The following is a 22,067-nucleotide window of genomic DNA, read 5'->3' as shown; positions in this document are numbered from 1 at the left end:
AGCACTTGGGCTTTTAATTGTTACAATCAAGTAAAACCCTTCCTTTGGAAAAGTTACCTCTTTTTTAAAGAAAGAAAAAAAGGATTTAAGTTTGGATAGCAGGAATGAGCCCTGTATATGTGCCAGGCTGTTCATGTGCTAAGGCTTCTTAAGTGTACTGAGCAATGATGATTATAGAACTACTTTCACTCTGTGACTTGCCACTATAAAATATAATCTCGATTATCTTTTATTGTGAATTGTAAGCCTGCCATGCTGAAAAGTAAAGAAGCATTGGGTAGAATTAATGACATAAGCGCCAAAGTGCCTGAAGAGCCATTTGGCAATGAAAACTGGACGAACGGTTATTAAATCTATCAGTGATTTAAAGCTTCAAAAAGAAGGTAATGACTTGAATACACATTTCGCTCATCATACTCAAGATGGTGAGCCAGATTTAATTTAAAAGTTAAATGCTTTGGAAAATCAGGAATTACGTTAATATATTAAATCATTTTCCAATTAAGTGCTTTAAATCATTTTGGGTGGCTATCATTTCTGATTGAATAAATTAATTTAGAAAGCTTCCCCCCTTCTCTGTTTGCCCTATGTTCCTAGTCAGTTTTTTATTTGCCACCACCCCCCCCCCGAAAAAACCTGGTTAAGTCCAAGCATAAAGAAGCAAACTTTTTTTGACTTTGAAAATGAGGCACCCTATTCAACTTAGTCAGGACTGATAATGGATTTCAGAAATGCTCAGTTGTAAGACTTGCTCTGTTCTTGTTTCTTTCTCTCTTTTTCTCTTTCTAAGCTTAGGAATGACATACCAGGAATGTTTCTTGTAAAACAAGATTCTTGAAGCAATGTATATCTCTGTCAAACAGCCCTGCCAACGACCATTGATTATAGAAAATGGAATTAGAGTAGCTTTGCTGGCTGGGCCCCTATGAGGCATGTGTTGACTGATCATCTCATTTTCCTCCAGTCCCTCAGCCCCATCTATCCAGGCTGATTTAACATTGTTATAAAGCCTTAACTTTATGTGTGCTGTTGTTCTTGGGTACAAAGAACATTTTTATGAACAGTGTTGGAGAATTCCCCCCCCCCCAAATGCTGCATCATCTTCAGCAGATTTTATGAGTACAGATGCAATGAGAAGCCCTATAACCTAGAACACTAATAGCAGACGTATGCTTGTGTTCACAGTTTCCTCAGAACTTTCAAGCTGATTAGACATTGCAGGGCAAACTTGTTTGCTTTGTATAAATTGTACTATAAGCTGCATTTACTTCAGAGTGATCCCCTTTAAGCCAGTAGAGTGGATCACAGTCTTAAACTTGTTTGAAATGATTGGCAATCAATCAGTGATCCTCAGGTGCAGGTCTTCTGACATACAATGTCATAGTTCATGTGTAGTATAAGAGTTGGCCGTATCTACACATGTCCGTGCTGCAAGTTAAAATGAATCACCCTTGACCATGCTTTAAATAACATACAATTAGCACAGACATTTCTGCTCAGCTGATTTTTCTGTTGGCTGTCTTTGTTTCAAAAGATGACTGAGGTCTTTATAAACTTAAAAATAATGTCCCGAAACATTTTAGTTGGCCATTGCCATGTTTTGCCTTTCTGCATAGTGTGCTTTGTACGTATTGTATTGGATCATGTTTCTTTCCCATCAAAACCTCAGAGGGAGAAAAGTGAAAGAACAATGCAAACAATGTTGGTTATGGCAACTGTGTGAGGTATCTCTTGTACAAACAGAGAGAATGGATGGTATGCTGCTGTATATAGGTCAGCCTTTGAAATAACATAGTGAAGCTCATAGGCTGGGCAGGCAGATTTAGACTTGAGGTAATATGGTTTAGCTCTGAAACTTCCAGGAGAGCTGTTTAGGGATGGCAGCCTAGATCCTCATAACTTAAATTTCCCTGGAAACAATTATGGTGTTATATGCACAGGGTGTGAGCACAGCAGTAAAATAATCCACTAGCCTTCTGCTGTTTAGAGATGTCATGCCTTTAGTTTGAAGATATGCCCATGAAAACCAGTATATACTCCTTACATACACTGATTTCTTAAGTACTGTGAGTAGACGGTTGCTTATAATTTTTCTAAAGTTGCTGTTATTTTGAGCACAGCTGAACTGTTTAAGTATCTGCTTTAATATAATTTTGTTTTGACACTTGTAATAACAGAGATGCTGACTTATGCCAACAACAGGAGGGGCATAATGGCCTTTATGGCTCCCAGTAGCTAGCATTGCAAAATTATGTACGGATTTTCTCCCACCCCCTGAGATTTACTGGTAAATATATATATGCCTATGGCTCATTTGCTGTTTAATTCTTTATACTTGTCAATCCAGTGGAAAAATACAAGCTGATTAGATAGAGAGAAAAACGTAGACTAAACAAAATGGGGGCAGGGAGCAATAAGGAAATGAGTACATAAAACAACTTAGTGGGCAAGTAGTATTTTAAAACTTCTTTGTGACTCCATAGTCAGAAAACCATGGTATTTTCAACAAAGATTCTTGTTAGTCTTTAAGGAGCTATAAGACTCTTTGATACTTTATCTATGTTGCAATCTACAACACAATGCAAAACAACTACCCCTTGGAAAATGTTTATAGTGTTTATTTTACTATTGTATCTTTATCATGCCAAACCAAAACTAAAATTGAGCTCTTTATAAAATGTCCCAGAAGTGTATCTCTTTCACAAGCATGCTTTGTTTCTGATGCTTGGTAGTCTAACTCCTACTCCCCATTGAATTCTAGGAGATTCCCTCAGGAAAACTCTTAAGTGCTTATGTAGCTAATATTTTGAAAAAATTCAACATCTGTGTGGGATCAATTGGGTATTGAATTTATTTTGTTCTTTATTGTTTTCTTGAAAGGGTAGTTTAGGGTGCTCACAAAACATTTTTACTCCATATTTGTGAGTTCCTCTTAAAGAGAGAGAAACTGCTTGTATTACTGATTTGTCGTGTTGATGTTTTTAATAAGCTTTGGTACATTTTATGGTACCAGTTAATGGCCACTACTTTTTGTGGACAAATTAGATTGCAGCAGCCAATATGGTACCCTTCAGACATTGGGTACCATCAACCCCAGCCATCAGGGATGATGGGAGTTGTAGTTCAGCATCACATAGTGAATTAGATTCTCTAATCTGTGTGTAATAATGAGTGGCTCAGACCATCACTTTACCTATAAGCAGTGACTTCTGCCAGTCCTCTCTTGGGAAAGGCCTGCACAAAACATACTTTCATGAATGGATTCAGCAGGAGCCCTAGATTCCTATTCATTGCAATTCTTATGCAGCTGAAATATTTGCTGACCACGTTGAACTGGGACATGGATGAGGCCCTTCAGATGCTGTTGAACTCAAGTTCCCATTAGCTCCAGCCAGTCTGTGGTCAGCAGTTATGGGAATTGTAGTCCAGCAACATCCGGAGTCTCACAGGTTTCCCAAACCCTGGTGTGGGGAAATCAGGATATATTGTTCAGCTTGACCTGTCACAGTTTGAAATTTTCAGCTCTTAGGTCCTGATCTTGAAAGTCTTGTGTCCTTTGATACCAAAAAGTATTAGATAGCATAGAACTATTTTCACAGTTACATTTTTTAACAAACAAACCACAGAAGTTTTGATAATAACATAACCTAATAAAAATATAACATAATAAAATATATTTAGGCTCCCTACCAAGGATACAAACCTAGTAAATGAAATGCCATTGATTCCAATAGACTTTGCTCAGAGGCATGTCTGTTTAGGATTAGGGTCTGAATACTTGCATTAGGTGAGAGACCAGAATTCCTGAAACTCTATATCCAAGGCTGACACAATAGCACATACTGAATACTCCTAGCACAAGCTTTCCCCTTTCAATCAGGGTTTCACAAACTTTTAATAGAAAGTAGGCATCCATTCTCTTCTATCCATGCTCTTTGTGTCAAAACGGTGGCAATGTCTGACTTTTTTTTTTAAGTGAAAGTGGTGCTTGCTCTATGTGGATGTTTTCATTAAGGAATTGTTATTCATTAAGAAACCTGTTATAAGCTGATCAGTAAATGAGGTTCTCAATGCATGTGCCAATAGACAGTTAATTATAGACAGTGAGATAAGGAATTTGCTTAACCCAAATGAGATTTTTCTGGTGGTAGGTAACATCCCCCCCCTACAACATTGGGCTTGAAAATGGCAACCTTGTAATATACTCTGCAATGAAAAGTACATTCCAGTTTGGCAACAGATTAGACAAAATATTCTATTCAGTTTCTTGTCTGTGCTGCAATGTTCAGTGTACTGTTCGGTGGATAAATGATCTGGGCTGAAGATACATCTTTTCTATTTGCATTTTAAATGTCTGTTTGTATGTATGTAGTCCTTTGATGTTCTTTTGCATATACAGTATATGCAATTATGTGTGTGTGTGTGTGTGTGTGTGTGTGTGTGTGTGTGTGTATATATATATATATATATATATATATATATATATATATATATATATATATACTGTATATAGTTACTTTCTTCAAATCTACTTTAGTGCATAATCCAAGTGAAGTTTGTTTTTGTATAACTGCTGCGCCCCCAACTGCTTGTCCAACCATTTGATTTTGTTGGTTGTTGGGTCACCAGTCTTGATGATTCTGAATAGCTTGCATACCCATATTTGTGTATGAAACATGTTGGATTACCTTTACACTAGACACCAGTAGCAAATGATTAGCTAATTTTCTTTAAATTGTTGCACACACTATACATATATATTGTAGCTATTGGCTGTGTTTAAACAACTGCATTGTCTCCAGGTCTATTTCTGAGTACAAATTATTTACTGCCATTAAACAAACAACTTGGCGTGATGGTACTGAAGGACTGCTTTCTTCCTCATGGACCGCCTGAATGGTGAAATTCTCATTGGAGTTTCTTTGCCCACAGAGCTGGCCCTGCCATTAGGCAAAGTGACATTAAGCTGCCTCAGGCATCTGATTTTGGCTGTCACGAAAGGGCAGCAAACTTCTTTTTTAAGAGGGGGAGAGATGCTTGCCAAAATAAGTGGCTGTGGGTACTTTGCACCTTTGAGCATGCCATGTCCTGAGTTCTGTCTCAGACAGCAAAATATTTGGGACTGGCTTTGTTCTCTGAGTCCCCAGCCTTTGAAGGTGAGGTGGATGGTCTGGCCTTTGCTGTGGAAAGGCCTTTTCTATGGTGGTGACTCAATTATGGAACAGTATCCCCAGGGATGCAGGTGACGCTGTGGGTTAACCACAGAACCTAGGGCTTGCTGATCAGAAGGCCGGTGGTTCGAATCCCTGCGACCGGGTGAGCTCCTGTTGCTCGGTCCCAGCTCCTGCCAACCTAGCAGTCCAAAAACACGTCAAAGTGCAAGTAGATAAATAGGTACTGCTCCAAGCGAGAAGGTAAACAGTGTTTCTGTGCACTGCTCTGGTTCGCCAGAAGCGGCTTTGTCATGCTGGCCACATGACCTGGAAGCTGTACGCCGGCTCCCTCGGCCAATAACGTGAGATGAGAGCCGCAACCCCAGAGTCGGTTACGACTGGACCTAATGGTCAGGGTTCCCTTTACCTCTATCCCCAGGGCAGCTTCTTTGTGCTTTTTTTGTTTTAGCATTGAGTGAAGACAGTTTTATTTGCTCAGGCCTTTTACATTTGGTGGTTGTGATAAGGTACAACTGGTTGTTGTTCATATTGTATTGAATTTTTTTGGTCAGCAGTTTAACTACGTAGCATGAATTAATCTGAAATCCTTTTGACAGAACAGCAGGAGAGGCAATTTTTGGAATAAGTGAATAAAAGTATCAGTCATTCCTGCCGCTATCACTTCTTTGGCTGGCTTGTCCCATAGACCATAATGCCACTGAAGACAACAGCAACTTGTCACGAGAAGCCCTGTATCAGTCCCCCTCCCCAATACTGCCACCTTGTTTATTCAGTACATAGGCCTTTCTCAGGACTGTACACATCATACGTTTAAAACCACTGGGAGCTGTAGCTTATCTTTCACAGTGCTACAGTGCCCAGCACCCTTAACAACCTTTAATTCCAAGGGTTCTTTGGGAAAGTCATGTGCTTTAAATGTGTGGTGCTTACACAACCACTTTCTCCTTCAACCATCATTCTCTACTTTTCAGTTAATTGTCTTCCATCTCTCAGCAACCACAGCCTGACTTTAAACCTCCTTCTTAGCCCTCTGCTTTGACATTGCCCAGTACTTCTGTCCTTCCTTCCTATCTTATCCCTCAAAGCTGCATAAGCTATGGATGGGCAACTGGTCCAGATGTCACTGGACTCTAATGCCTATCAGCCCCAGGTGGTATAATCAGGGATGAAGAGAGTTGTCATCTAACAACATCTGGGGGGGGGGCGCACAGGCAGCTTGCACTGGCATTAACTTTTCCTGCAGTGAGCCTTGTGCAAAGGTTTCAATGCTGCGAGCCAGATAATTTTCTAGTACTTTTATTTTCCATGGGAAATTTTCCATTTCTTAAATTCATTAGTAATGATGTCAACATCTAATACCATATTGGGCAAGCTTGGAAGCTTTTAACTTTGTTAACTAACTAGAACTACAATAAATATGCTAAATTAGATAACTAACTTGATTCTTTTCTGATGCATTGGGGGGGATCCAATTTTTCAAAAAAGAAGCCCACATCACTGGAAGGTTTTTCTATTTTCCTATCTTCTCCCTAGTATTCTTATCCTGTATAAGCTATGTATTTCCTCAGCTAAACCTAACATCCTAGAAAATGCCCCCCTCCACACAATCCCAACCTCTCTGGGGCACAGATGGTAGGAGGGAAATACTGTAGGACAGGCAAAACAAGAACAACCAAAAAAACCTGTGTACCATTTATTGAAGTCAATTATATCCAATTCAGCATTGTTTTCAAAGGTATATAAGGTACTGGCAACATACAGGGATTTATGTGTAACTTGTGTCCAAGGTGGGCCAGTGCATACTGTGGTTCATGTGATGGGTTTCTCAACATTTGGAGGAAATGCCTCCATCGCGCATGTGATGGACTTATTGAAACTGATACTATCAAAAGAGGGATACAGTGTTTGTGTGGAAACAGCAATACCAGGGTATAGGCATCCTGCCTATGGTGGCTCTGTCTGTACTAAGGATCAAAGGCTTCACCTCTTTCATTCCAGCTTTCTCTCTACTTGTGCTCACTTTCTCACTGTTTTCCACAATAGGGGAGCATAGGACACTATCCATATCTAGCATGCCTACTTGATTCTTTAGGATGCTAGTCTGCCTGCTATGCTCAAAGGGAAGTTGATGTCCCTGCTGTCATTAGATGGGGAAAGGGATTTAGTACAAGAACATGAATTTCTTTTCTTTTTTCTGCTGTGGACAGTGCTGAGGTAATCCAATGGTGTGTCATCTAGGGCAGAACTTTGGGTGATTTGCAATAGAATGGAAGGATTTCTGCCCCCTAATTGCTAAACAAGAGCAATACACCGAAATGATCCTTCTCCAAATTAGACTGCTGAAGTGAAAAAAAGAAGAAGCTTTGAGTAACCAGGAATGGATTTTTATGTGAAAGGACTGTGAGTTCAGCTTATTTCTGGTACTCAAAGCAAATCCTTGTGCTCAGTAGCTGCTCAGAGGGAGGCTCCATGTTCTTGGTTATTCCTTTGGAGCAGGCTATTGCTTTCTTGCCCTACGTACACACAGAGGAGGATCACTTTGTCTAATCCATGTAAAATTTCATTTATAGTAAAGAGAGAAAAGTACTATCATTTTACAGGTTTTTGTGTTATATATTGTGGTTAGGCTGAGTTGTATCCTGTGTGTTCTCGTCTATTGGCGTGTCCTCTCATTCACTAGTTAGTTTCACTTTGTAAGCTTAAGATTTCATACTCAAGGTCTCTTAACAGTTTGGGGATAGTTAATCTGTGTGGGGTAGCCAACATAATGCCGTACAGATGATATTGGACTATAGCTCTCATTGGCTCTAGCCAGCTGGCCAATGGCCAAGGATGATAAGAGATGTAGTCCAAGAGATGTATACGGATTGATTACTCCTGATCTGGAATAATAGAATCATAGAGTTGGAAGAGACCACAAGGGCCATCCAGTCCAACCCCCTGCCAAGCAGGAAAATCTATACTGAGCAATCCTCTCTGGGTTAAGAATGTAACTAATAAGAAGTTACTTGCCTATGCTTTGGAAGAATCCTAAAAACACTCACACACTAGTATTCCTCCAGAAACTGACCAGTCTATCTTCTGCCCATCTCCACAAGAAAACAAATCTTTATATCTGTATGTCTCCTCACCCCGTTAGTATATGATGTTATAACTACTGAAGTTGTTTCCCTAAAAATCCACATCCCTTGCCCATTTAATAGCAGTAAATAAACTACCAGTTCTGTGGTTTTCGGCCATGAACATAATAAATGACACTATAGTTCTCCTTCTTTCAAGTTCTAGCATTGTGATACTTCAGTATTATATTCCATCACCGCCACCCTTTGCGAATGCAATCAAATTTTTTGAATGGGCTATAATTCTTCCACTTTGGGCAAGGCCATCCTTACATCTGACAATAAATGTTTAATGTGTTGTATTTCTGCCCCCCCCCCCCCCAAGATACATGTATTGTAAAGCTTGTCAATTTATTTCTGGATCAGTCCAGTTTGTGTTGTTTACAAGACTTGCTTTCCATGGAAGAGGCTTCCAATGTTACAAAGTCCCTTTGGCAAAGAATAAAATTAAGCTGATACACATTGTGCATATCAGCCTCAAGTAGCATGCTTTAAAAAAGGAAGTAAATGTAAAATGGCAAGAAAAACTTTCAACAAAGCACATTTTACATTTGGCAAATGCAGTAATTAAAATTAGTCATAGAAACCTACAGATAGTAGAGCTTAGCATCATAGTTAATGATTTATTTTATGTTAATGACTTTCTGCTAGGGCATAAAAGACTGCTCATAATGGACTCTCAATGCTCTATTCAGTTGCCAAGGATAATGGGATAATCTTCCCCAAAATTAAGCTTTTTTTGAAGTATATTATGCTGTTATTTTTCAAGTTAACTCTTCAAAATTTATTGCAGCACTAATCTTTCAAGACCTACTTGTATCCTTAATGGAAATGTGTTTTAGAAACATCAGGTTCCTTGCTCGTTAACCAGGTCAGTTAATTATGTTGGAAATGTTTCATTTTATGTTTAGTTTTATATTCTAGAGATTAATATTCATGAAGTGGAAGTCTTAAATGTGGCGTTAGGTTCTGTGCTGAAGCTGTAGATGTTCTAGCGGATTGCTTAAGTGAAGGGGTTGGAATATAAAGCTTTTTAGAATTTTCCAACCCATAACTAACTGACCAGCAGTGAAACCATTTTTTCATTTTGGACTGGGATGTTTGTGGGTTCTTTTTTTAAAAGAATGTTGATAATTGGTTACAACCAACACTATATTTCAATAACAGATAATTTGCCTACTGAAGTTTGCATAATGTGCTAATCATGTCTAGTGGTTAATAAAGGCCTCCTCTCTCACTCCCCTGATGGCTATAAAAGGCTATTATGTTTGTGGCAGCAGTTCAGGTACAGCTGCTGTGTGTTAATAATGCATCATTGTCCCACTAATAAACACAGCAAAGGTCATCACCCTAAGCACCTAAAATACCTATTTTCTATCCAAAATATTTATTAACACCTTAAAAGCATATCTATTCATTTTAGTTAACTGTATGTGAGTTAATGACACTCATAGCTTCTTGTGTATCAAAGCTTTTGACTCCTCTGTTGTACTGTGGACATATGTTAGTGTTGTAGGTATGATAATCTCTTACTACTATGTTCCCTGCCCCCACCCCTGCCCATTTTAGCAAGCTGTGCAGTATGTGAAGACTGGTCTGGCATTGTACAATTAACTTGATATGCTGCTTAGTAGTAATGCTAAGTTTTTAGGTGGCTTAGTTGAAGATCATAGGATAAGAGTTCAGGCTGGTGGGTATGAGGGACAGGGGCTTTTCTACCGTTGCCCTATAGCTATGGAACCCCCTTGCTGAAGGTGCCTCCTCCCTGAGAGTGTTTAGGTGGCCTCTGAAAACATTTTTGTTTAGGATTGCTTTTAATGAGGGGTTTTAATAGGCAGTAGCCCCTGTTTTTAGTCTTCTGGGTGGCTGTATTATAGGGACAGAAATCCAATCACCTATAAAGATATGAAATGTTATGATGGTGATGTTTACATTTTATATGGTTTTAAATTGTTTAAAAAGCTGCCAGCCGCCGGGGGAAATACTGTATTTTGAATGGCACCTAGTAAAAGTATTAAATAAGTAAAAATAAATGAATACACAGTCTTGAGGACTGGTTGACAGTAATCATAGTTAAAATGTAGTGATGTTAATTTGTGTGTGTGGCCATGCACACATGAGTAGGGTGTGGATTAGTTTCTTGCATCTGTTTGTGCAGTACACTTATTTAAATTTTAGCTTAGTGCTCTGTGCTGTATGTCTGTGGCCTATTTATTACTCACATATTCCCTTTTAAAAGGCAGGGATTGCTGTATTCATAAAGGCTTTATAAAATATACTTTCTCCAGACAAAGAGGATTCACATGGGATTTCCATTTTGCCAAGGAAACATGCAAATCAATAGGCCAGCACTTATCTGCATTGAAATTAGGTATACTGTAATTTATGGGCATAGCAATATTTTTTCCTCCGTGTTCCATAGCCTAACATTCTTTAAGGTAACCCTGGTTATGTCTCCTTGGAGAGAAGCAACTGAACAAATCTCATTTTCATATCATGTGCTATTGTCTCATGTTTTCTGTTACTCATTTTGATAACCTTGCATTTCTCCCCTCCTGTTTTGATTTGGAAACAAATGTTCAGAGAGCAGAGTGATTCAACTGTGTTTCTATCATCAAGAGAAATGAGAAAAGCCTGACTAACTGAAGGAGTTTTATTTGTGCCGTACATAGCACACAACAGTTCATTTGTCATGGTTTAAATATATAATACAGACAATAAAATGTGTGCAGGCACAGTTGTGATATATGTAGTGTCTGGCCCCATTGCTATTGTTCGTGGTCTCTACGGTTGTCATACATTGTTCTTTGCACATCATCCCCTTACTTTGACACAATTTCTAGCTTTCAGTGCTGCAGCATTTTCATTGCACAATATACATGAGTTTGACAGGGTGTGTTGAGGACAACTCTGGCAAGCAATTGATATTTTGAAGTGGCAAGCGTTTCAGCAGCTGCTTGCTTGTGAAAAAGGAATGATAAGATATACTGTATTGTTAGTTTCAGGCAAAGCATTAAGGTTTAAGCTCTGTAAAAATGTACACATTATTCGTCAGTGGTGAAGCAAGTCTTTTATGTTTTTTAGAGCTTAGCTCCCTGGCTGATGTGAACTAGAATGACATTGGTTTAATGGTCAGTAAATGAATAGGAGTACTTTGAATTTGAACTGCTGCCAATTTTGCACCAACAAAGAAACTGACAAAAGAAAGATTTTATGTGAAATGCAAAGCGCAAGAAATGTTTTGGAGGGAGAGGAGTAGCAAAACTCCAAAAGAAATATTCTTTAAGGCAGCGTATAATTTAAATGATACCAAAATGGTTAAATTATATTCATTTCATGTGGCTCAACAGTTTTGGACATAAGCTGTTACATTTAATGTCTTGCAGAACTTGTGTGTCTGCCCAGTCTTTTAGAATATATCTGTGTGGAATTCACAGTGTGTTTTTCTAAGTACTGCACTGTGCCCTGAAGGCCTGTTGGAAGAACATTAGAGTTGTCCACTGCTGGGGTTCCCAAGTATCTGGTAGTGCGAAATTGTAGTTTAATCAGTTGTGGCATTTCCAGTGTGTAACATTCATTAGCAAGGCAATTTGTCATGACTGTTAATAGTCAGAATACATCTGTTCTCCTCCTCAGTCACTGACCATGATAGGTACAAAGGCAAATATTTCCATTTCTGAACTTAACTTCTACTGAATTGTAATCTATGGTTAACTACTTCAAGATGCATGCACCAGCAGCACATCAATAGGACTATGTTTCCCCAACTTTGCTTTTTATGGGTTTGTTTCTATTAAGTATATTAAAGGCATTAAAGGGTAGGCATTCTTTGATTAGATGTTAAGCAGGAATTGTAAGTTATGGGTGTGGTATTATCTATATTCTGAGAATAACACTATTTAGAGAGTATCATATATTAAAATGCATGAATATATATATTAAAATAATAGCAGCAAGTATATAGTCTGCCAGTGATTATTTATTTGGAGTGCTTCACTGATTTTATATTCACTTGATATTTTAGAGCCAAAATCTTCCTTTAAATTAAAAAGAAAAAAACTATTATTGTATATAGCAATATGATCAAGATCTAATTAGAAAAACTTTAAATGTTCACCCAACCCCTGCAAACTCCCTTGTACTCATGGTTCTAAAAGAGGTTACTTTATTTCTGTTAGATGTTTTTTACACATAGATGTTGCTCCTGTGAAAGACACAAGCTTCATGGTGTATTCTTAATTTTAATAAAAAGTCCCCTACATTTGATACTTAAAAAAAGAAGAAGAATCTGAACCTAATGTTGATAAAATCTCTTCCTGCTGATAACAAAACTGTTACTGTTTAAGTTCTCATTTAGCAGTTAGTTGGTACGCTTCAGTGAATGTTGTCAAAAAGGCTTTTCTCTTGAGCGATAGCCTTGTAGGAATGTGAATAGAGATTTTAATTGTATATCATGTGTGTATATCAGAGTGAGTGGATTCACTGACTCTACTTAGCTAAATCTTCACAGGTCAAACATGCAAAAAAAAATACTGTATAATTTATTTTATTTTATTGTGTGTGTGTATATATATATATATATATATATATATATATATATATATATAGCTTAAAGATTCTGCCAGCCACTGGGTTGCTCACAGTATTATGTACAGTACCTTCATTTTCATTATAAAATGACCAGAGAATGCCAGGATGTGTGTTTTTTAAAAAATATATATAGCCTTTGCTCAGCAAAAATTTATAGTTATCACAAAACTAGGTTTATTTTCTAAGCCAGTGAAATTTTTAGCTGAGGCCAACTCTCCTTTAGTAACGTGGTTTCTACAGCCTTGATTCACAAATCAATAAATAGGAATGCATATGATTGAATGGGACCTGACATGGCCTAAATCTAAGGCTGATACTTTACCTAGGATTGCACAAAGTGAGGATGACTTTGAATAAAAATGCACAAAGTTCTAGAACCAATGTGCACTCCCAGCTGAGATGCCTACAAATGTGAAGGTAGTGCAAGCCGCTTGCATGGGAGGAGATCTGAAAGTTCTGGTTTGGATTAGGAAGCAGAAAGCTTGAATTACTCCACTTCCTGTTTCTCCCTAAAGTTTCAAACATCCAGAGTTAGCTGCTCTTTCTGTGATGATTAATGTTCGTTTTATGCCACAAGGGTACTAAGCATTATAACAGTGTGGAAAGTGACATTCTAACCAGGAAGCATAAAGCCTAAGTGTTAAACTACATATTACATTGAAAATCAGCAGAGTACTATGGTTTCCTGAACATTATTATAAAATTGAAATGAAGCTATTATTGGGAGAGGGTCTGCCAACTAGTTTGCAATGGTGGTCTTGAAGTTGCCCTCCCTCTCTCAATTGTTTTTACTCAAATTGCCCACTTCGAGCTGTGGTTTGCCTCATGAAGTGAATACCCCACAGGACAAACAGCAGTTGCCCTTTGAAAAAGGGAAACTTGCCCCCACTCCAAAAAGATTGGCAGTTTCCAACAGCTCAGTTTAGGAAAAGAAGTCAGAGAATCAAATCACAATGTTTCATGTAAAGTGCAGTTTGTCCTTGAGTAGACAGGGCAGAAGTCAAAGGAATTTGTGACATCTCTGTAGCCTTTATCATCTTTACCCCAGTTCTGTTCTTAGCATCCCAGAAAGTCAACTGGACTTACCTCAAGATTAGATCTTCCCTCAGATATTCGAGGAATTAATAGGTGATACCACTTGCTGTGAACAGTATACTATGAGGTAGTAGAAATCTCATTAGGATGCTTAGGTTCCAATCTTCAAGGCTGACCCTAATACAGTACCTCCTACAGGGTTGGCACACTGTCTCTGAAACTTGCTCATGAGCAGCACAACATCATCACAGACCAGAGAAAAGCATTTATTTGGATCAGACACTCCTATATATGTTATCTGTGAAAGCAGTTTTTTTTTTTTTTAAATGCATTGAACATTGACTTGCAGTCGGGTGAAATGTGGAGAAAAAGTGATCTCTGCTTGCCTTGGCTGTTAATTAGGCAGGTAGGCCAACCCTGTCCTTATTTCAGTATAGTGTAAGATCTGATTGTTTTTCTTAAGCCTTTAGAGATTTGTAATAGTTCAGCATGGTTTGCAGTTGTTAGACACTGGTGTTTTAAGATTGTTGGTGTTATTCATGGGTTTTATCTGTGCTTTTGTTTTGTTATGACACTGTGTTTCAGATGGAATTTATCTACTGTACCTTGCCCTTAAATGGATATGATATATCAATTGGATTAAAAATAGCTTTATTTACTGAATAAATATCTTACATAGCACCAGGAGGTCCATAGTACCAGGTGGTAGGAATGAATTCAAAGTCTTTATTTCTGCGCATGTAGCAGAAGATGCTGCAAGGACTACAGGGAACATAGCAAGCTAGCTCCACTGGAAGACCCTTAAGACCTGGTTGTAGCTGTATAGGACCCTGCCTAAGAAATTGAGGCCTGCTTAGGATAATGGGCCTTAGTGAGCAACATGTACTTTCCATTAGGAAAACAGGTAGATTTCTTGATGAAACAAATTACAGGTACAAATTTAGAAATAGTCTTAACATGTCTGTAATTTAATTTGTTGTATCTTGACTCTGTTTTTGGGAAGTGAGATTTGATACTGAGGCCAGGGAAATGGGTGTTGGGAGATGCTGGGGAATGTCAGCAGACAGTTCAGAAAAGTAAGAACTACTAGATCCAGAAAGAACTTTTTCAAGAATTATGCAAGTCAGAGGGCAACTAGAATGTATGGGGTGGTGGAGGAACCAGCATGCTTTCCACACTGCTTCCTCTCACACAGTAACTTAACATGTAATTGGAACACCTGAAGAGGGTAATAAAGTTTTTGTTGATATTTGACCAGTCCTGGACTCTAGGAATGTGTTCTAGTTCTACTTCTGACTAAGGAATGTAGCCTTTGCCAGTGAATGAACCAATTATTATTTGGCTTTTTTCTTTTTTATATACCAAGTGTAAAAATAGAAATTTTGTTTACATATACAGGAGCAAGGAAAGGGGGATGTCACATCCCATTGCTAACATTGTTTATTTCTCTGTGATGAAAACGTTTGGTCTATACTCTGCTTGTGTATAATCCCCAGCAGGAAAAACTGAAACAAGCGTATGACACTGTTTGCTCACAGCACATCACAAATTGTTAAAAAGCAAAACAAAACATGAAACCCATTGAATCACTGTATCATTCTGCAGTGTATCTGTGTTCCTGGGAATAATCCTGGGTGATTCATTCAGGAGAATGCTGTCAGATTAACTTGCTCTGTGTTCTCACCAAACTGAGGTAAATATACAGAAGGTAAAATTACCATTTGTGAAGAAACTTCAGCTTTGTTTCCTGCTTGGCATGGGGTTGGACTGGATGGCCCTTGTGGTCTCTTCCAACTCTATGATTCAGCTAAATGTGTGTTGCTTTTTACAGCATACTCTCATTGTCTTCACTTTCTTTCATGACACCCCCTGACTTTGGTGGGGAAAGGGCTCATCTTTAATGCTTTTCAGTGTGACAGTTAGTGTATGCTGAAAACTGCAGCCATCTAGTTGCAAGCTGAAGTTAGCCCATATTTCTTTTAGCACAACGCTGCTCCAGTCTCATATTTATCCAGTTAATACAACAGTATAGTTTTGTTTATTGGCCAGAGAGTCAAGGTTTTGAACCAGAAGAGTTGGATGCAGTACAACACTAATAATTTCATACAAGTCATTTTGGGCCTGCTGGGAGGAAATTTGACTTTCATAAATCAGTGCTTGTAAACTGTTTATACTTGCAAGTATATAGTTGGATATACTATTGTAAGTGGGTGGTGGAAATTACAGCATGGGAAAGCACCTTCCAAAAGAAAGTGTGTGGAAATGTGTTTCATGTGAAGCCTTCTGACTGGAACACTGAATGGCAGCACTCTGTGTTGTAGCATTCTGTTGCAGTTCACACTTGTACTTCTGAATACAGTACTAGATTCAGGGGTAATTATCTCAGGAATGCAGTTGCTTTCTTTCCCTACTTGTACATTTGGCTAGGATTTGAGATGCCATTTGCCCAAAACAATGCAAGTGAGCGACCTTACTCCCAACACCAACCGCCAGTGCTCCATCATTCTTTTAAAAACTGCAACATGTGTGTCAAAATCAGTGCCATGCCATGCATGGTATGCTGTGAATTGTTTCTCCTCCTACCTCTAGTGGTATCCAATCATAAAAGCCTAATGCATTCAGGGATCCAGTCTATAGGGCAGAGCCACTGAATAAGAAGACGTTCATTCTTTATTGTGAGATGCCATACTACACTGACCTTTCCAAGAATTCCAACAGTAAATACAGTATCCTTGGAATGCCTTATGTCTTCTGTAACACCTTGTAGATAGCTCACTAGTAGTGAAATCCACTTCATTGTCCTAGGGTTTTTATGCCAGTAGAGGTGTCCCCTAATGGTGACATTATTATTATTATTATTTTTGCAATACTTCTCCCTCCATGGTCTCAAAAATCTGTTCTAGAGGGTTTCCCAACCTACCAGATTTTTTGTGAGTCCAGGGCACCACAGGGGGAATCTGGAAAAACATCTCCTTCTCCACTAAATCAAAAGCCCTTGCCCAATTGAATACAACTGGAAGGTAACATTTATTTATACCTCATTGATGAAGTATCTGTTTTAACACATATTTTTTATTTCATCTATAGATCATTTATGATAATTTATTATTTTTATTTTTAAAATATGTATATTTTTAGAAGAAGCTCTGTTCACAGTAGCCTGGCTAATTTAGTAGTAGTTTATGTCTTGATTTGAAAAGATGAAGTCCACTTAAAAAGCAATTACCTGACAAAACATATTTGCAAGTAATTATGGCCAACCTTGCTTACAATAGTTCAACAAACCCTATATTTTCTTAACATGGTATGCAATTAGATTATGATTACACCTTCACAATGGTTTATTGTAAGAATTGAAATACACTCCGGGAGCTCTTATTACATTTTAAACACACTGTTTGCTTGGGACCACTGATGGCTGTCAGTAGCTCTTCCTTAATACAATCTCATCTCTCCATTTTTACCTTCATGTGTTTTAAATTGAGTTCAGTGCCAATAAAATGCTTTCTTCTCTTTGTTTTTGAATTTTTAATGTTCCAGCACTTAAAATAGCTGAAAATGACACAATGCTAGCCACAGTTTGGTAGGCTATGTATGTCTTTAGAGTTGTTGGCTCAGTAAAAAAAATGAAACTACTTTTCATGTCAAAAAGAAAGGGGGAGAGGATGGTTTCAGTACAGCGTGTGCCCTTTTCTTGTTTTTAATATTCATCTCTGAATTAAGAATTACCCCTTTAACATCTTTCTTACTTCACTGGTTAAAAATTTGCCTTTCATATGCAGGGCAATCTTTGGGTGAGTCATTCCAAAGTGCTGGTGGTGTTTGTTCCTTCCTTATAATTGCATTTAGTGTAAAGCTCTCTGCTCTGGGTTATGTCCACTTAGTTGTTTAGATGAGATAGTGTGTTGCTGAGATGGACAGATTGCACTACAGTGGTACCTCTGGTTAAGAACTTAATTTGTTCCAGAGGTACATTCTTAACCTGAAACTGTTCTTAACCTGAAGCATCACTTTAGCTAATGGGGCCTCCTGCTGCCGCCGCGCCGCCAGAGCACGATTTCTGTTCTCATCCTGAAGCAAAGTTCTTAAGCTGAGGTACTATTTCTGGGTTAGCGGAGTTTGTAACCTGAAGCATTTGTAACCCGAGATACCACTGTATTGCAATATGTTTAAATGCAACAACACATGCAGAATATATGTCATGTTTTTATATTGGCCATTTCCTTGGCTTCATCCATAGCTTTGGGATTTTAGAAAACTTAGCACTAATAGTATATCTTAATGTCACAAGTTTCTTCCTGAAGACCTTATTCATAAATATTAAAGGAAATTTTGTCTACAAGCTCCTTTATTTTGTCAGAATTTAATTTTATTCAGGAGCAGACATAATGTCCTAACATACATTCTCACATTTAATGTAACATGTAAATCACATCTTATTAAGGATTCTATTAAATAATTAAATACTGCAATTTTTTTTAATGTCGTATTTTGAACCTGTGACCAAAGTGTTATTGGCAAATAGATGCTTTATTGGAAGCTGCAAAGAGTTTGTAGCTTTCCTCTAGGGAGGTTTGACCAATGTTGTGTTTTTCTTTAAAATATTTCCCCAGAATTCCCATGCCTGTTATGCAGGTTCTAGTTTTGTTGGGCATCTAGTTTCTCATGCTACAGTGAGATGAATTGCACCACTTGAGTTCAACCACAATTTTTCCATAGTCAACTAGTAGCAGGTCCATGAAGCCAATAAACACATGCCTGCAGTTACAAGCAAAGAGGACCCTAAACAGTGTTACCAGTGACTACCGGTACTACTAAAGCATATTCAGAGGCGGTATAATTCTGAGGACCAGAAGCTGGTGATAGGCACTGGGTGGTATTTGATTAAGTCAGACTAGATCCATTGAAACAAATGGATTCAACTTAATCCTAACACAACCCAATCAACTTCAGTGAGCCCACTCTGAGCATGACATAGTTGAAAACCACCCATCATTGGATTGCCATTGTCAGCTTGACTTAGTCCTAGAGGATGGATCAATTTGCATGATCAAGAAAACCAACTCTGTCTTACCTGTATTAGCAGCAGAGGATGGAAAGCCTTCCCATTAATTTATGATTTCTTCATATCTCTTAATAGGCATTTCTTGGAGTTGCCAGTAAAACTTTAGAAAGGAGCTTCTGCTGTGTGTAGTGGTTTTAATATAAAGGTTCTGCTTGTGTGTGTGCAGACATGAAATGAATAATGCACCAAAACATGGATGCCGTGAGCAGACAGTGATCAACTAATCCCACTGTCAGGCCCAAGGCAGGTTCCTCAAAATACTTGTATCCATCAAAATATCTGTCCAGAACTATGAGTCAATGAAATAGGTTGTCAGTTTTTGTAGTTCTGAAAGCCTTAGGGAGGCATTCATGATAAACTATGAATTCATTTTTGGTTTGTTAGAGAAAATATCTGTCTGTTGCTCTAAAAAAAGGGGGGAATCTATTTGTACAAATAAATTAAATTAAAATGTTTATTATTTATAACTTTAATAATGTTTTTATTCAGTATTATTTACATAAAGGTTATCATCCAGAAGATAAAATTTTGTAAATAAAACAAAAAAATACAGAAAATATCAAGCAGATTTCAAAGTATTAAAATTAACCTAGCATAACTTCTTAAGCTGCTTGATTATGCTGTACTGTATCATATTTTTTGGGCAATTAATGCAATAAAGAATTAAGAGTAGAAAGAACAAAGAAAATGAAAACTCAAAACTATGCTGTATTTTAAGGAAGCATAAGTTCTTCTGAAAGTAAATAAAATTGTTGTGCCCCTGTCCTATTTCCTTGGATTAAAAATAAAAATATAATCTATTTGATTTTGACCTTATAGCAAAATCCCAAAGCATCAAACCAGTTGTCTGATGTTTAATTCAACTGGGGACCTCTATTCCTGTATGAGCAAAACTCATATGGCAATTATCAAATGCAAAGTCAAATCTAGATGTTCTGTATTGATGATAATGATAGTAATAATAATAATATAATAATAATAATAGGGGAAGTGGTAATATGTTAGATATTAAATTTGTAGCTTTCCCACAGTATTTGTGCACTATACAGCAGGAGTTCCCAAACTGTGGTTTATAGACCACCAGTGGTCCATGAGTGTCATTCACATGCTTCATGGCATGTGGCGTCAAATATTAATATTGATTTTTAATTGTATTTTTATTGCTTCTTTTATCTTGTATCTTACTGTATTACAGTTTGAATTCTACGGATTACACATTGTAATTCAATAAAATACAAGATACAAAAAAAAGAAGCAATAAAAATACAATACAAACCAAACAGCATCTAGCACAGTGCATTACAATTGCAACAAAAGGCAGAGAAATCATTAAGTGGTTCTTTAAGACCATCAGCAATTTTCAACTGGTCCATTTTTTTGGGGGGGGGGGCAGTTTCGGAACCACTGCTGTACTACATTTCCAACACATACAATGCTAGCCTAGTTGTTTCCTACACCTCCAACATGTTTTTGAATAGTACATTTTATTCTATTGATTGTTGCTGGAGTTAGTTACCAGCTTGACAACACCTTAATATATAATGAGAACCTAAGGGCTTTATTTCAGAGTTTTTCCCAGACTCCCTTGGAAATATTACATCCACCATCTTGTGCTCATTTTACCATTTAATTCTTTCACTTCCTCATTTTAGCTTTCATATTTCAACAGCAATTTATATATCTTAGAATGATAGTTCATATTTTTTAGTCTTTGAAATAACTTTCTCAAATTCAGTTAATTCCATTAACGAATGATTTGCTTTCAGATACTCTAGTAGTAACCCTCTTATCTGAAAATTCTCAAATCACGGAAAATCTTCTGAATGCCTTCTTATTTCAGTCCAATTATTTGTTTTATAAGGCCTTTATATCTAAATAGGTTGTTCCTTCTCCAGTTCTTACAATTTAGGGGTTTATTTTATTACAGCTGTTTTTATTGGATCATAAATACAGTAACTGCTTTTGTTGTTATGGTATTAATGACCATGCCACTTAATGACTTTTGTTTGAATTTCCTTGATAGTTTCTGTTGTTACTTTTTGTTCTTTGTTCTTTTGAAATTTTTGTTTTCATTTCTTGACAGCTGCTGTTAAGACTAAAAGTGTAAAGGTAGTATTTTTTTTAAAATGAATGAATGAATTTATCTATGAAGAAATCTCCATAATTCCACTGAAACAGTCTTTTAGCATATCAATAAATAATAATACAGTGGACCCTCCGGATATGAACTTAATTCGTTCTGGGGGTCTGCACGTACACCGAAAAGTCCGCATCTAGAGGCGCCGCTTCTGCGCATGTGCGCGGTGTGATAGAGTGCTTCTGCAATAAGCATGGCGCGCAGAGCACTTCTGCGCATGCATGACGGCAAAACTCGAAAGTAAACACTTCTGGGTTTGCCGCATTCGCAACCCAAAAGTTACGTTACCCAAAGGTAACATAACCCGAGGTTCCACTACAAAATTATTATGGCATAAACCTTGTGGCCTGGAATTTAAGCCTATGAAAGTTTATGTCATGCAAAATTGCTGGTCTTGAAAGCACTACAGCATTCTCTGGGCACCTTCTGGCTGTCACTACAGGCATAAAGCGAGATGAGCGCCGCAACCCCAGAGTCATCTGCAACTGGACTTAACTGTCAGGGGTTCCTACCTTTTAAGTGAGGAGCAGCCTCTAAAATGCCTCTAAATGCTCGCTTGTTTCTGGCTGTCCAGCTCACTCTTCAATCCAGACCAAAAAAATCTACCCTGCATGTCACCTATCAGGCAGGGAGTCTGAGTAGCTTAAACAAAACTGCTGCACCTCCAGTCTCTTTGGGGCTTCTTCCACGCTCACGTCCTCTTCTGGCTCTGGGGAAGATCTCCTCATGAGCCACAAGGACTCCTCATGAGCCCGCAAGGGTTGCGGGCTCTCCTGCAATTTCCTGGTATGATTCTATTCATTTATTTCCCAGCACTGCCCGTATACGCGGTTGCACATGAGTTAGTCACACGTATTTTATGGTGCAATTCAGTCACATACTGTAGTGGCAAATTCAGGTTATGCAGTCTTTGTTTTTTTGGAAGCCGCCCAGAGTGGCTGGGGGAA

The 22,067-nt window shown here is 37.9% G+C and overlaps 1 protein-coding gene across 4 annotated transcripts in view; it reads left to right on the top strand.

Moving 5' to 3' along the window:
• The window catches only part of TOX (thymocyte selection associated high mobility group box), a 197,014-nt gene that overhangs the window by 2,600 nt on the left and 172,347 nt on the right, over nt 1-22,067 (top strand). The window contains exon 1 of one of the 4 annotated variants that reach the window (XM_035125640.3): nt 4,534-9,164. The exons of the other annotated variants lie outside the window; for them this stretch is intronic. The gene's annotated coding sequence lies outside the window, so the exon portion shown is untranslated. Of the gene's footprint in view, nt 1-4,533; nt 9,165-22,067 lie in introns of those variants that run through there. 4 annotated transcript variants of the gene reach the window in all.

Source organism: Zootoca vivipara, chromosome 8 (assembly GCF_965207765.1).
Source record: "Zootoca vivipara chromosome 8, rZooViv2.hap1.1, whole genome shotgun sequence".
Taxonomy (NCBI): Eukaryota; Metazoa; Chordata; class Lepidosauria; order Squamata; family Lacertidae; genus Zootoca; species Zootoca vivipara.
This window is presented reverse-complemented; position numbering and strand designations above follow the sequence as displayed.